Source organism: Pinus tabuliformis, chromosome Q (genome assembly GCF_031772625.1).
Source record: "Pinus tabuliformis cultivar Carrire ecotype Pingquan chromosome Q, CPIR1, whole genome shotgun sequence".
NCBI lineage: Eukaryota > Viridiplantae > Streptophyta > Pinopsida > Pinales > Pinaceae > Pinus > Pinus tabuliformis.
The window spans coordinates 970,788,655-970,800,089 of NC_142296.1; positions in this window are offsets into that span (position 1 = coordinate 970,788,655).

Sequence of the window (11,435 nt, forward strand, 5' to 3'; positions counted from 1 at the left end):
TTACTCCATCAAGGTGGTTGTTCATAGGCACCCAACTTACCAGCAACTCACAACCACCTTTTTCTTTCAATATGACTGTACATAGCCTTCAGTGCACTATCATAACACGTCATAGTAGGACAAACCTTCAACACACCAACTTAGTATCCAATCTCCAACATTTAGCCCTCCTTTTCCCTTCTTCTTTCACTGTCCCTTCTTAACAATCTTCTATCCACAAACTGAGGATATATTTGGTCTCTCCAAGATCAAACCTTACCACATAACTAGTGTGCATTCACTGAGGCTCTGCAACCTTTAGCACAAAGATAAAATAGAGTTATTTTCACCTCCTTTACGGTCTCGACCATCTCCCCCATGCACATAAAACTAAAGTGATTTTCAATAGACTTTTGGATGGACTTTCCTTTGATTGTGTATCATAGAAAGAGCCCTAACTAGGGAATAAAATAATGTCCTCAACCTTACACAAATAGACCTCCTTTAAGGCACAAAAGTCACTGAGACAAGCGTCCTCTTACCTAGGAAAACTTGACCTTCATTTTAAACATATGATATACCATAATAGCTCCAACTTCATCCCTTCTTAAGGTCTATGACTCACTAAGGTAACTCAATCTTATTTGGGTAGAAAACACTTGAGATTGATGCTCACTTGATGCTAAATGAACTCAAATTTACGCCTACTTATAGTGTTTTTGGTGGAGACACCTTTCGCCAAGGGTCATGTCTTCTAGCCCAAGCCAACTTTAGCCTACATCCCAAAAGGCCACTAACATAAGAAACAAAATTATTTTGATTGGTTTCGCCTACTCCATTGTATCCATAGGTTCCCCCTTTCCCATCAAGGGTTCCCCTTGTGCATCCAATGAATAAACAATAGATTTTCACTTGGGTATTTTTCCAAAAAGTTTGTGTACATTGCCACAAAACTACATTTTTTCTGGGTCAAATCCTCACAAACCCCCAGGGGTTGTGGGAGTACCTCCCAAGCTACACTTTTCAACACTCCCTCTTATCGAGGGAGGTACTTCCACTACTCAGAAGTAACTCATCAACAACAATAGCCCAATCTCTAGCATCCACCACTGTAGCATGCCGTGTAGAATGAACCACGTTATTCTCGGTAGTGTCCTTACCACCAAAATCCTCATGCTTCTTCCTCTCATGATAGGCCTTTAGCCCATTCCACGGTTCCTTCTTACTAGCAGAAGTATCCTTACTCCCCACTGACCATGCGCTCTTCTTGGGTTGTAGATTCACCCTTTGAACTTACAAAATCCCACTCAAACATGACTCCCTCTAAGTCTTAGGAACCCGTTTCTTCCCTTGAGTTATAGGCTTACCTATCATTTGATATAGACCATGCTCCATAAATCTAATGATAACTCCATAAGAGTTCAATCCTTTAGGCTTGAGCAACACTTTCCCATCTCGGAATATCATCTCAAACCCCTTCACCTCAATCACTGAGATAGACAATATGATTTATCTGAGCTCTGGTACACACAGTACATCTTGAACTCATAGCAACCCACGTAACTCCATCCTGATGGCACAACACTTGACCCTTTGGTGGCTTTTTGACTCTTTTCTCCAACCTCTATGTGCAACTTCGAGTCTCAAAAATTTCTCGCAAACCTGTCATATGCTTCGATGCTCCACTACTAACATACCATGCATGCTCATCGATAGTACCCTCAGAGAAGTGAGAAACCAGAGAAAATTCCTCCCCCAATATTCTTAAGAAGTCATCCAACTCACCTGAAGATGTAGCAACCCCAACTATCTCCTCATTTTTCTCATTATCTCCCTTCTTTTGCAAACACTTTCTCGCATAGTGACCATACTCACCACATTTATAGCACTTCAACTTGCTCAAGTCCTTTGATTTCCCCTTCATCTTACCTACAAGAGCGACATTATGTTCACTAGACTTCTTTTGCGTACTAAGAACCTCATCCCACAATTCTTCTTCGATGAAGTCATCCCATAACCTGTTCCAATCTAGCAACTTATCTTGAGTGACAATCCCTTTGATAAATGTTTTCCATTCCTTGGATAAGCCCTTATAAGCAATCCTCGCTATCTAAAATTCTAGAATGTTATCTCTAGTGGCAATTAGCTCATCTCGAAGTTGAGAAATCCTTGTCATATACAAAACCACACCTTTTCCATGCAACATCTTGGTGTTCTTCAACTTCTCTCTCTATTCCATCAACTGGTTCTTATTCTTGTTCTAGAGCAAATCCTAAAGAGCCTTCCACATCTCATGTGCAGTGTTCTTCCCCTTTAAATGAGGTGTCAAGTGATATTTGACACTATCCAAGATGATGAGCTTAGCCTATGCATCTAAATCCTCATATACCTCAACCTCCTTAGGGTCCATTGTCTTTTGAATCTCCTTGTTAGTAAACTCCCATACGTTGTTCATCAACAAGACCAACTTGATCCTCTCCTTCCAAAGACTATATTTGGAAAAACCATCCAATATATCTTCATACCTCAGACTAGTGACCAACTTTTCCATGCTACTAGTCCTTTAAAAAAAAGACAACCAACTCCCTCTCGAGTCTATTGTGCGCACTTTGATTCAGTTGTTCCTTCAAAGTAGCTCTAACACCATGTTGATTTTTCCTTTGCACTTAAGAATCAAATCTATGTTTAGAACACGAACACAAACACACTAAAATGCCAAAACACAAGCACTTAGCACAGTGAAAATGTAACAACAATGAATCAATGAAGTCCACAAGATTTTATACAACCCAAAACTTGCTTGTATTAAAACTTTAATACAAAAAATAGAATGATCTCGTACAAAGGATCATGGCCCTTACAATTAGCCCTGATACAAAGAAAACTATGGCTTGATGTCAATACCACTTGACTATCAATATGTTCAAGGACAATAACAACTTGAATTACTTGTTGAAAAAGCACTTACACCAGCCCTTTCTACCCAATTTCCTTGAACACTTGGCAGATCCTTTACCACATACTCATAGAGAATATGTTGCTCCAATACTTTTGACCTAGCTGCTCATAAGGTCCTCTACTACTTCATAATTGCTTGCACGTACCATCTCATCAAATTTTGCCTTTTATCAATGACATTGCTCCTCCAAGGTCACTGAACATATTCCAAATCAAACTACCTCCTAACAATTCTCTTGTTTTATCAAACTCACTGCTCATAAGGTCTTCAAATATCCCTCACAACAACAACTCAACTACTCCAAAGTCATTATAATTAGGGCACAAAAGTATACCTTTACACAATCCTTTTACTCCATCAATGTGGTTGTTCATAGACACCCAACTAACCAAAAACTCTCAACCACATTTCTCCTTCAATATGACTATACATAGCCTTCAATGCACTGTGCTAACACATCATAGTAGGACATACCTTCAACACACCAACTCAACATCCAATCTCCAATGTTTAGCCCTCCTCTGCCCTTTTTATTTCACTATAGCAATAGCCCTTCTCTATGTCCTTCTTCGCACTCTTCTTTCCACAAACTAAGAGTATATCCAGCTTCTGTAGAATTTTAGCTTACCACATAACTAATGTGCATGCATTGAGGCTTTGCGGCCCTTAACACAGGGACAAAACAAAATTCTTGTCACCTCCTTTAGGGTACTGGCCCTCTCCTCCATGCACAAATAACTAGAGCGGGTTTCAGAAGAATTTTCAACAAACTTTCATGTGAGTGCATATCATAGGAAGAGCCTTTACTAGGGTATAAAACAACGTCCTCAACCCTGCACAAACATACCTCCTTTAAGGCACAAAGTCAGAGCAATAGATGTCCTCTTACTTAAGCAAACTTGGCCTTCACTTCAAACATATGATAGACCATAATAACTCCAACTTTGTCCCTCCTTAAGGTTTGTGTCTCACTAAGGTAACTCGCACTAATTTGGGAATAAAATACTTGAGATTGATGCTCACTTGATTCCAAATGAACTCAACCTTACTCCTACTTACATTGTTCTTGGTGTAGACGCTTTTCACCAAGGGTCAAGTCTTCTAGCCCAAGCTGACTTAAGCCTGCATGCCGAAACACCACTAACATAAGAAACAAAATTATTTTCATTTTCTTTCGCTCACTCCATTATAGCCATAGGTGCCCCTTAGCCCAGCAAGGGTGCCCCTCATGCATCCAATGAATAAATAATGAATTTTCTCTTAGGACTTTTGCCCACAACTTCGGGTACAAAATCCACTACTTGTGTACATTACCCACAAAACCACATTTTTGTGGGTCAACTCCTCACAGACTCAATAGCCCAAGGGTTGTGGGAGTACTCCCTAAGCTACACCTTTCAGTAAGGGAGGTCGAGAAACTAGCTAAAAGGGAGGTTGAATTATCGAGTGTTGGAGGCCGAATTAGTTGTGAATTTTTGTGGGCCTAATTCTCAGTAAGAAAAGGGTCGAATTTATCTTAAAAACCCCCATGTGAATTTCCAGTTCGTTGTTGAATGAATAGGCTAATAACAACCCTAGGAAAAATGCAGTATAATGGGAGAAATAGTGGAGGGATGAATTGGTTAATCTAAAAGGGATGCATTAATACAATCCCTAATGCGAATGCAAATCTCTAGGGAAAATTTATGGAGGGCCGAGTTGATTTATTGGCTATCAAAGTTGGGGGGGATTTACTAGTGAATATTTGGATATTTCAACATTGAGCTACAAAGGTGCCTTTTTGTGTTCACAAAGGAGTTGAGGACAAGTTTCATTTCCTCAAAGAAAACGAATCTAGTTGAATTGGGTCAAGTTCTTGTGTGCTAGTGGCAACCTTTAGATAAGAACTGAATATTTAACAGAAGGTTGATTCTTGAGAGGAAAGTCCATGATTTCTTGTAGTAGCTAATTAGGTAAACAAATACAAATTTAAAGAGCTTAGTACACCTCTTGGAATGCTAATTTTTTTACTCTCTTACAACAAAAGATTTAGGTTCAATAACTGCATGTAACCTCTTGTTTCTTGTTAATAAACTAGTTGTATATTTAATGTTCATGTAACAAAAATAGTAACATCAAGGACTATCTTGTAACAACTATTGCATAAATAAAACACTTGTTTGAGTTAGGGGTTCCTTATGAAGATTTCCAAGTGAATTTGTCTCTACATTATATTGATATCATGAAGCAGAACTTGTTTACCAATACCGGGCAGACGAGGGATTTATGTAATAAATTGCATTCAAGGGAATGGCATGTTGACTATTTGTAAGGGGTGGAATTTGAAAATTTGATCATGGATGATAGATGGAAATAGACCTTAGAAGGCATCACAAATGCCATAAATAGCTTGGTGAGAGGGAAACAATAGTTCAATAGTACATCAATAGGTCTTTGGGAGGTGATGTTCTTATGGATAAAGGAACATGATAGATCAACAAACCCTTCTCTGAAGGACTCCATATTACTCTTCAGCACAAGTAGTTGAGGGATCTACAAAAAGAAGAGGAAGTAGGAAACCAGATGTTCATACTCAGGTTAGATTTGAAGTTTATGAAGACAAGGGATGTATTTTATAAATTAGCGAAGTTAAACACATGGTTGTGCAAAGTAGACCAATCTAATTGGAGGAAAATAAGTTGGCAGTAAAGCCATCAATGCTCACCTTAATCCAACAAATATTTATGGAACATCCTTGAAAGGAGGTACGAATTGCAGTTGTTTCTTGCCTCTATGAGGTCATAAGAATAACTGCTCTTGTTCCCCCTACAATGATGGCATTCTAAGAAGGGTGTTACAATTGATAGTGGATAGCTTCTAAGGATTGTAGGATATTGAGGACCTTATCTTTGGTAAGAAAGTTGAGATCTTGGAAATGGTGGCCAAAACCAAAATGTGTGACATTATGTTAAATCTAGATTGCAATGATTTTATTTTTCAAATATTCCACTGTCTCTTCACCAACATCAAAGAATATTATCCATGGATTGTAAAAGCCAGCATGCAAAATATTTTGTCTTTGGTTTTAGGTGATGATGATGCCATTTGCAAGAAACTGCAATAAAAGGTATTGACTATTTTGAGGAAAGAGTAGGTTATTTCACCTACCATACATGAACTCTCTGAAAGATTGATTGAGCTTAACCTTAAATGGTTCAGAAGGCAATTGGATGAAAGAGAAAAAAATTCAATGGAGTTGCAGGTCATAGATTATGCCAACAAGGATAAGAACCAAAAGAGAAGTGAAATTGTCCATCACAACATGGAAGTTGGACAGTTGGTCACTGGGGTGGAATTGATGGAGGAAAATATTTTTTGCAATTAAATGGTGCTAAGGAGAAAGGAGCAAATGGAACTATGAAGTAGGGAGTCAAGGTCGTACCTCGAGAAGAAAACATGTTAGCTAATCAGGAACTAGTAGAAGAAGAAAGAGCTAGAGAAGCACATTCCTCTACAGATGCCATAACATATGTTACAAAGTGTAGCAAGAAAGGCTCAATTTGACTTTTGCCTTAGTCAAATTGGGTAACTCAAATTTCCACATCAACAGGACAACTTGGAGGCAGTTAACTAGTGTAACATGTATCTTGTCACTCAGTTAACTCAATAAATTCGAGATATAGGCTTAGAGTTCAGTCATGCATGTGTTGATTTCTAAATTTTAGAAATCTAGTTATTTTCAGTTGTACTCAGCTAACTGACCTCTAACAATTGATCAAATCAATGGAAGGTCAATTGAGTAGTGAAATAACAGTCTAACTCAGAGACATGCCAGTTAACTTATCAATTAGCCCAAAATAGATTATGTGTGCATAGAATTCAAATTCCGTAGTTGGAGTGAAGGTATTAAGGCTAGTGTAAAATTATTCGTATACTAGTGGAGTGTACAAATTTTTGCATGCAGATAGTTGATCAATCCTTGGGAAATGCGCAAGTAAATAGGGAACTTCTCTATTGTTTAGGTGCTCGAATTAGCTCAGATTTGAGCAAGGAAATAGGAGGTTGGAGGAGCAAAAAACTGGCTAAGTGTTGGATAAAGGTTCTCATTCAGGAGAGAGAACAATTATTCTTTTGCAGGTTGTGCTCACAGCTAGAGCAAGCAATTGTAATAGTTTTGTTATTCAACTGATTAATGCAAAGAGGCTTGAGGGGTTTCTCTCAGTTGGGTTCCCCTAGAAATCATTGTGTACTTATGGTTTTTCTTGTTGCATGTCTATTCATGTTGTTTTAAATTGTGATTTCTATTCCGCAAATTAGTAGAGTAGAATCATGTATCTTTTTTTCAACTTGAAATCTTGAGCAGTTGGAATTTATATCAAATTTCTACATGGTATCATAGCCTTAAAGTCACATTAGAACTAGTATTACGAATTTGTCCCTCGGGAATTTCAAATTTGCAACTTCATTGTAGCAACTTTTCTTCATATTCGGGAGAATGTCTTTCAATGGACTGAGATTGGAGTATGCCCTGGAGGGTATCTCTAATTTCATAGCCTAGACGGACCAAATGGAAGCGATGCTTGATGATAATGGTGTGTTAGAATATGTTAAAAATGACATTGCAAAAACCAGCGGTCTTATGCACATAAATTAGCCCAGTGGAAGAAGGATGTTGCTAGAGCTAGGAGGATCATCCTGGAAGGTGTGAGAGACCACATAGTCTCGAAATTACATGACAAGGAGACTTTGTTTGCTATGTGGAAGACCCTCTCTAAGCTATTTGAAAATAACAGTGAAGCTAGAAAACTTGACCTAATGAACAAATTAAGGTTTGAAGACAAAGGGTATAAGGTAGTCTTTTGCAATGGGAAGGACTACCTCAAGCATTTTGCTTCAGTTTAGATCAAGCAAATTGGAGTGAGGATTAAGAGCCTCTACATATTAGAAGAAGATGCATGTGAAACCTTAAGGAGTAAGGCAACGATTAGAGATGTGGTGGTTGAGAGGGAGCAGGATAGACCTCTCAAGATGGAGCCTTAGCTAGTTGGGAGTTGGGCTAACTAGCAGGATGATGATGATAAGAACCAGTTAAAAACCTCCAGTAGAAGGATTGTTTGAGCTAATTTGGAAGAGGGATAAAATGTAGTTATACCTCCAGGAGTGAGGTGGGTAGATGTCGAGCCTTAACCCCAGAGTTGCTAAGATTTGGGCAGGATTTATAGGAGAGCAGTTGCAATATACTTTCTTGATGGATCATTACCTTGATATAGGGGCTCACAACATTTAGTAGCAGAAGGATCAGTGTTAGTTGGTGTAGTCAGATGTTGAGGAGCACATAGAAATTTTGATAGCAATGCAAGAGGCATAGTGTAGAATCAACATCAGTGTAGTTTTCCCAATGGAAAGTCACAGAGACATAGTTGATTCAATGTTTGTTTTGGATACTTCTTAGTTATAGTACAATCCAGAAGTGTTGCAGAGGGGTGGTGAAAAATCCCTTTCTTGCTATGAGGGAGTGTTAGAAAGTGTAGCAAGAAAGGATTAATTTGACTTTAGCCTTAGTCAAATTGAGTAAATCGAATTTCCACTTCAGCATGACAACTAGGAGGTTGTTAACTAGTGTGACATGGATCTTGTCACTCGTTTAACTTAGTAAATTCCATTAATATTCTTGGAGCTCAGTGATGCATGTGTTGATTGGTAAATTTTAGCAATCTATTTTAGTGATTTTCAGTTGTACTCAGTTAACTGGCCTCTAACAATTGATATAGTCAATTGAAGGTTAGTTGAGCAGTAAAGTGGAATTCTAACTCAAAGATCTATCAGTTAACTAATAAATTAGCCCAAAATAGTTCATGTATGCATATAATTCAAATTCCTTTGCTAGAGTAGAGGAATTAAGGCTAATGTAAAATTATTTGTATACTAGTGGAGTGTACAAAATTTTGCATGTGGGTAGTTGATCAATCCTTTGGAATTGCGTAAGAAAATAGGGAACTTCCCTATTTTTTAGGAGATGGAATTAGCTTAGATTTGTGCAAGGAAATAGGATGTTGGAGGAACAGAAAATTGGATAAGTGTTGGCCATAGGTTCTCATTCAGTAGAGAGAACAATTATTCTTTTGCAAGTTGTGCTCAGAGCTGGAGAAAGCAATTGTAATAGTTTCTCTATTCAATTGATTAATGCAAAGAGGTTTGAGGGGTTTTTCCCAGTTGGGTTCCCCTAGAAATAACTATATACTTGTGGTTTTTCTTGTCACATGTTGTTCTAAATTGTGATTTCTATTTTTCATACTGGTGGAGTATAATTGTGTCTCTTGTTTTCAGTTTTAAATCTTGATCAGTTGCAATTTGTATCAAATTTCTACAGCATAGGAGGATGACAATAGCATTAACACTCATGCTCTGATGTATAATCCAAATAGGTATAAATAATCTACATATTTGCCGGGGCATGAGGAGAGATGTAGCTCACAATAGAAGGATAAATATAGTTTGCAGCAGAAGGATCATGAATCATCTCTTCTGGAGGACTCATCAAAGGCTCACATGATAATATTGGGAGAGATGAATGAGAATTCACTTTATGGACTAGCCATCAATGAAATGCAAACAAATATGAAGACATCCATCGTGGCTATAGGGATTCCATGTGTTACTCTCCAAGAACATTCAAGAAAGGGTTAATAATCTTGCAAAAGGAATCTTAGAATTAAAGGAAAAACTCAAGAGGCTAAAAGGCACAATATTGAAGAAGGGCAGTGAGATTAAATAATCGAGGGTCTAGAGTGCTAGGATAGCTATTGAGCTTCCTCATATTGAGGAGTAATTAAAACTCCTAATAGGGCAGAAACAAAAACATGCTCTCGAGTTTCTTTGAAAAAGAGCAGGAGGTGAGATGTACAACAATAATCTTCAGAAGTACATAAGCAAGGCCTACACCTCACTGAGTTCACAATTATAAGGGAATGGAAATGTGATTAATAATAAACATTACACATTATTGCTCAACCTAAATAGAGAGAAAGTGATGACACATGGGATGGATGGATGGTATAAGGAAGCAAGAATCCAAGCTTGCAAGTTGTTTGAGAAAGATGGAGATTGATACATAATCAAAAGATAAAACCTTGGCATATCGATATCCCAGTTAAAATCAGAGTAGCACAATGCTAGTATGGTGCTCTATCTTAGGGATTATTGATGGTTGGTTGGAGAGACATTATCTAAGAAGTCATGGACTCCATATATGTTATGGTCGCAGTTTACATCTACTATGATAGAGGTCCTTGACAGTTATACTAGAGGGGGATTATGAGTTCGCAACCTATCGAATGGGAAAATTATGAGAGATTACTTCTAGCCAAGGGTACAATGCAGTTGGAGTGTTCAAGCATTGAGTATGATAGATTCCCTATTTGGTAGGGGGATTTAGGTGGATTATCCCATCTTATGGAAAGGCTTGACCAAGTAGAAGAGTTGAACTAGAAGGCAGGAGGTACGGGAATCAATAATGTCCTATTGATGCAAGATGAGTTTAGCGGAACCTTCTTCAAATTCATTCGAGATCTAGGAATTTGTCCTGTCATGTAGATTCTTGACTCCATTTCATTGGTGTAACAATGATTCTTCATATTTGTAACACCCTCCTCCCACATTTAACCAAGCTAACCTGTCTACCGGAGTAAACATGTAACGAAGAGTTAATATGATATGATTCGACTCCCTAAGTGCGGTTAAGGAAGTGGAATTGATGAACCAACACCTTATAGACCTCCTTCAGGTGCTACAAGACCCCCATGAGCTAATTTACCACTCCATGTGCCCAATCCCTGCTACCCTAGCCTTTCAATGAATTAAACCCCCAGTCACTCCCATGACATGAACATGCATGTGACTGGGACCCTCCAATCGCTCCTGCAATGCCTGCAAGGGAGAGACTGCAATCTTTTTCAGCCAGTTCTGTGCTAGGGATTGCAAGATTTAAGCCACTTTTTCAAGGCTAGTCTCCAAACCACTGCCCAAAACTTGATGAGACTTTCCAAGACAATAAATAACACCAAGACAAAGCCTCTAATGAAAACTTGATCAAGGACTTGACTTAACCAAGCCTAACCATGACAAACATTTCGTTGAACACATTGTGCAGATGTAATCTACAAATTATAACAATAGATATGAGCACAGGGGTCTCATACTTATTTGAGATTCATAAGGAAGAATTTATGCCTTATCACATTAGTTGCATTATCATCTATTAGGTCATATATTCATTTTTCATTCATTTATCAACCAAAACATGATGGGAGCCATACATGATAACTTTCATGAACATGCTCATAACCAGCATATAACCAAAAGAAATAACAAGGATACAACAACCATCAAGGAAAGGAACTCTTATTAATTAATGAAAAAGCCAACCGGGTATGGGACTTCCACGAACCACTCGACCATAGATTGGATGAACCAAATATTTCTTTCAACCAATCACCCTCGTGCCATATTCCAAGCATAA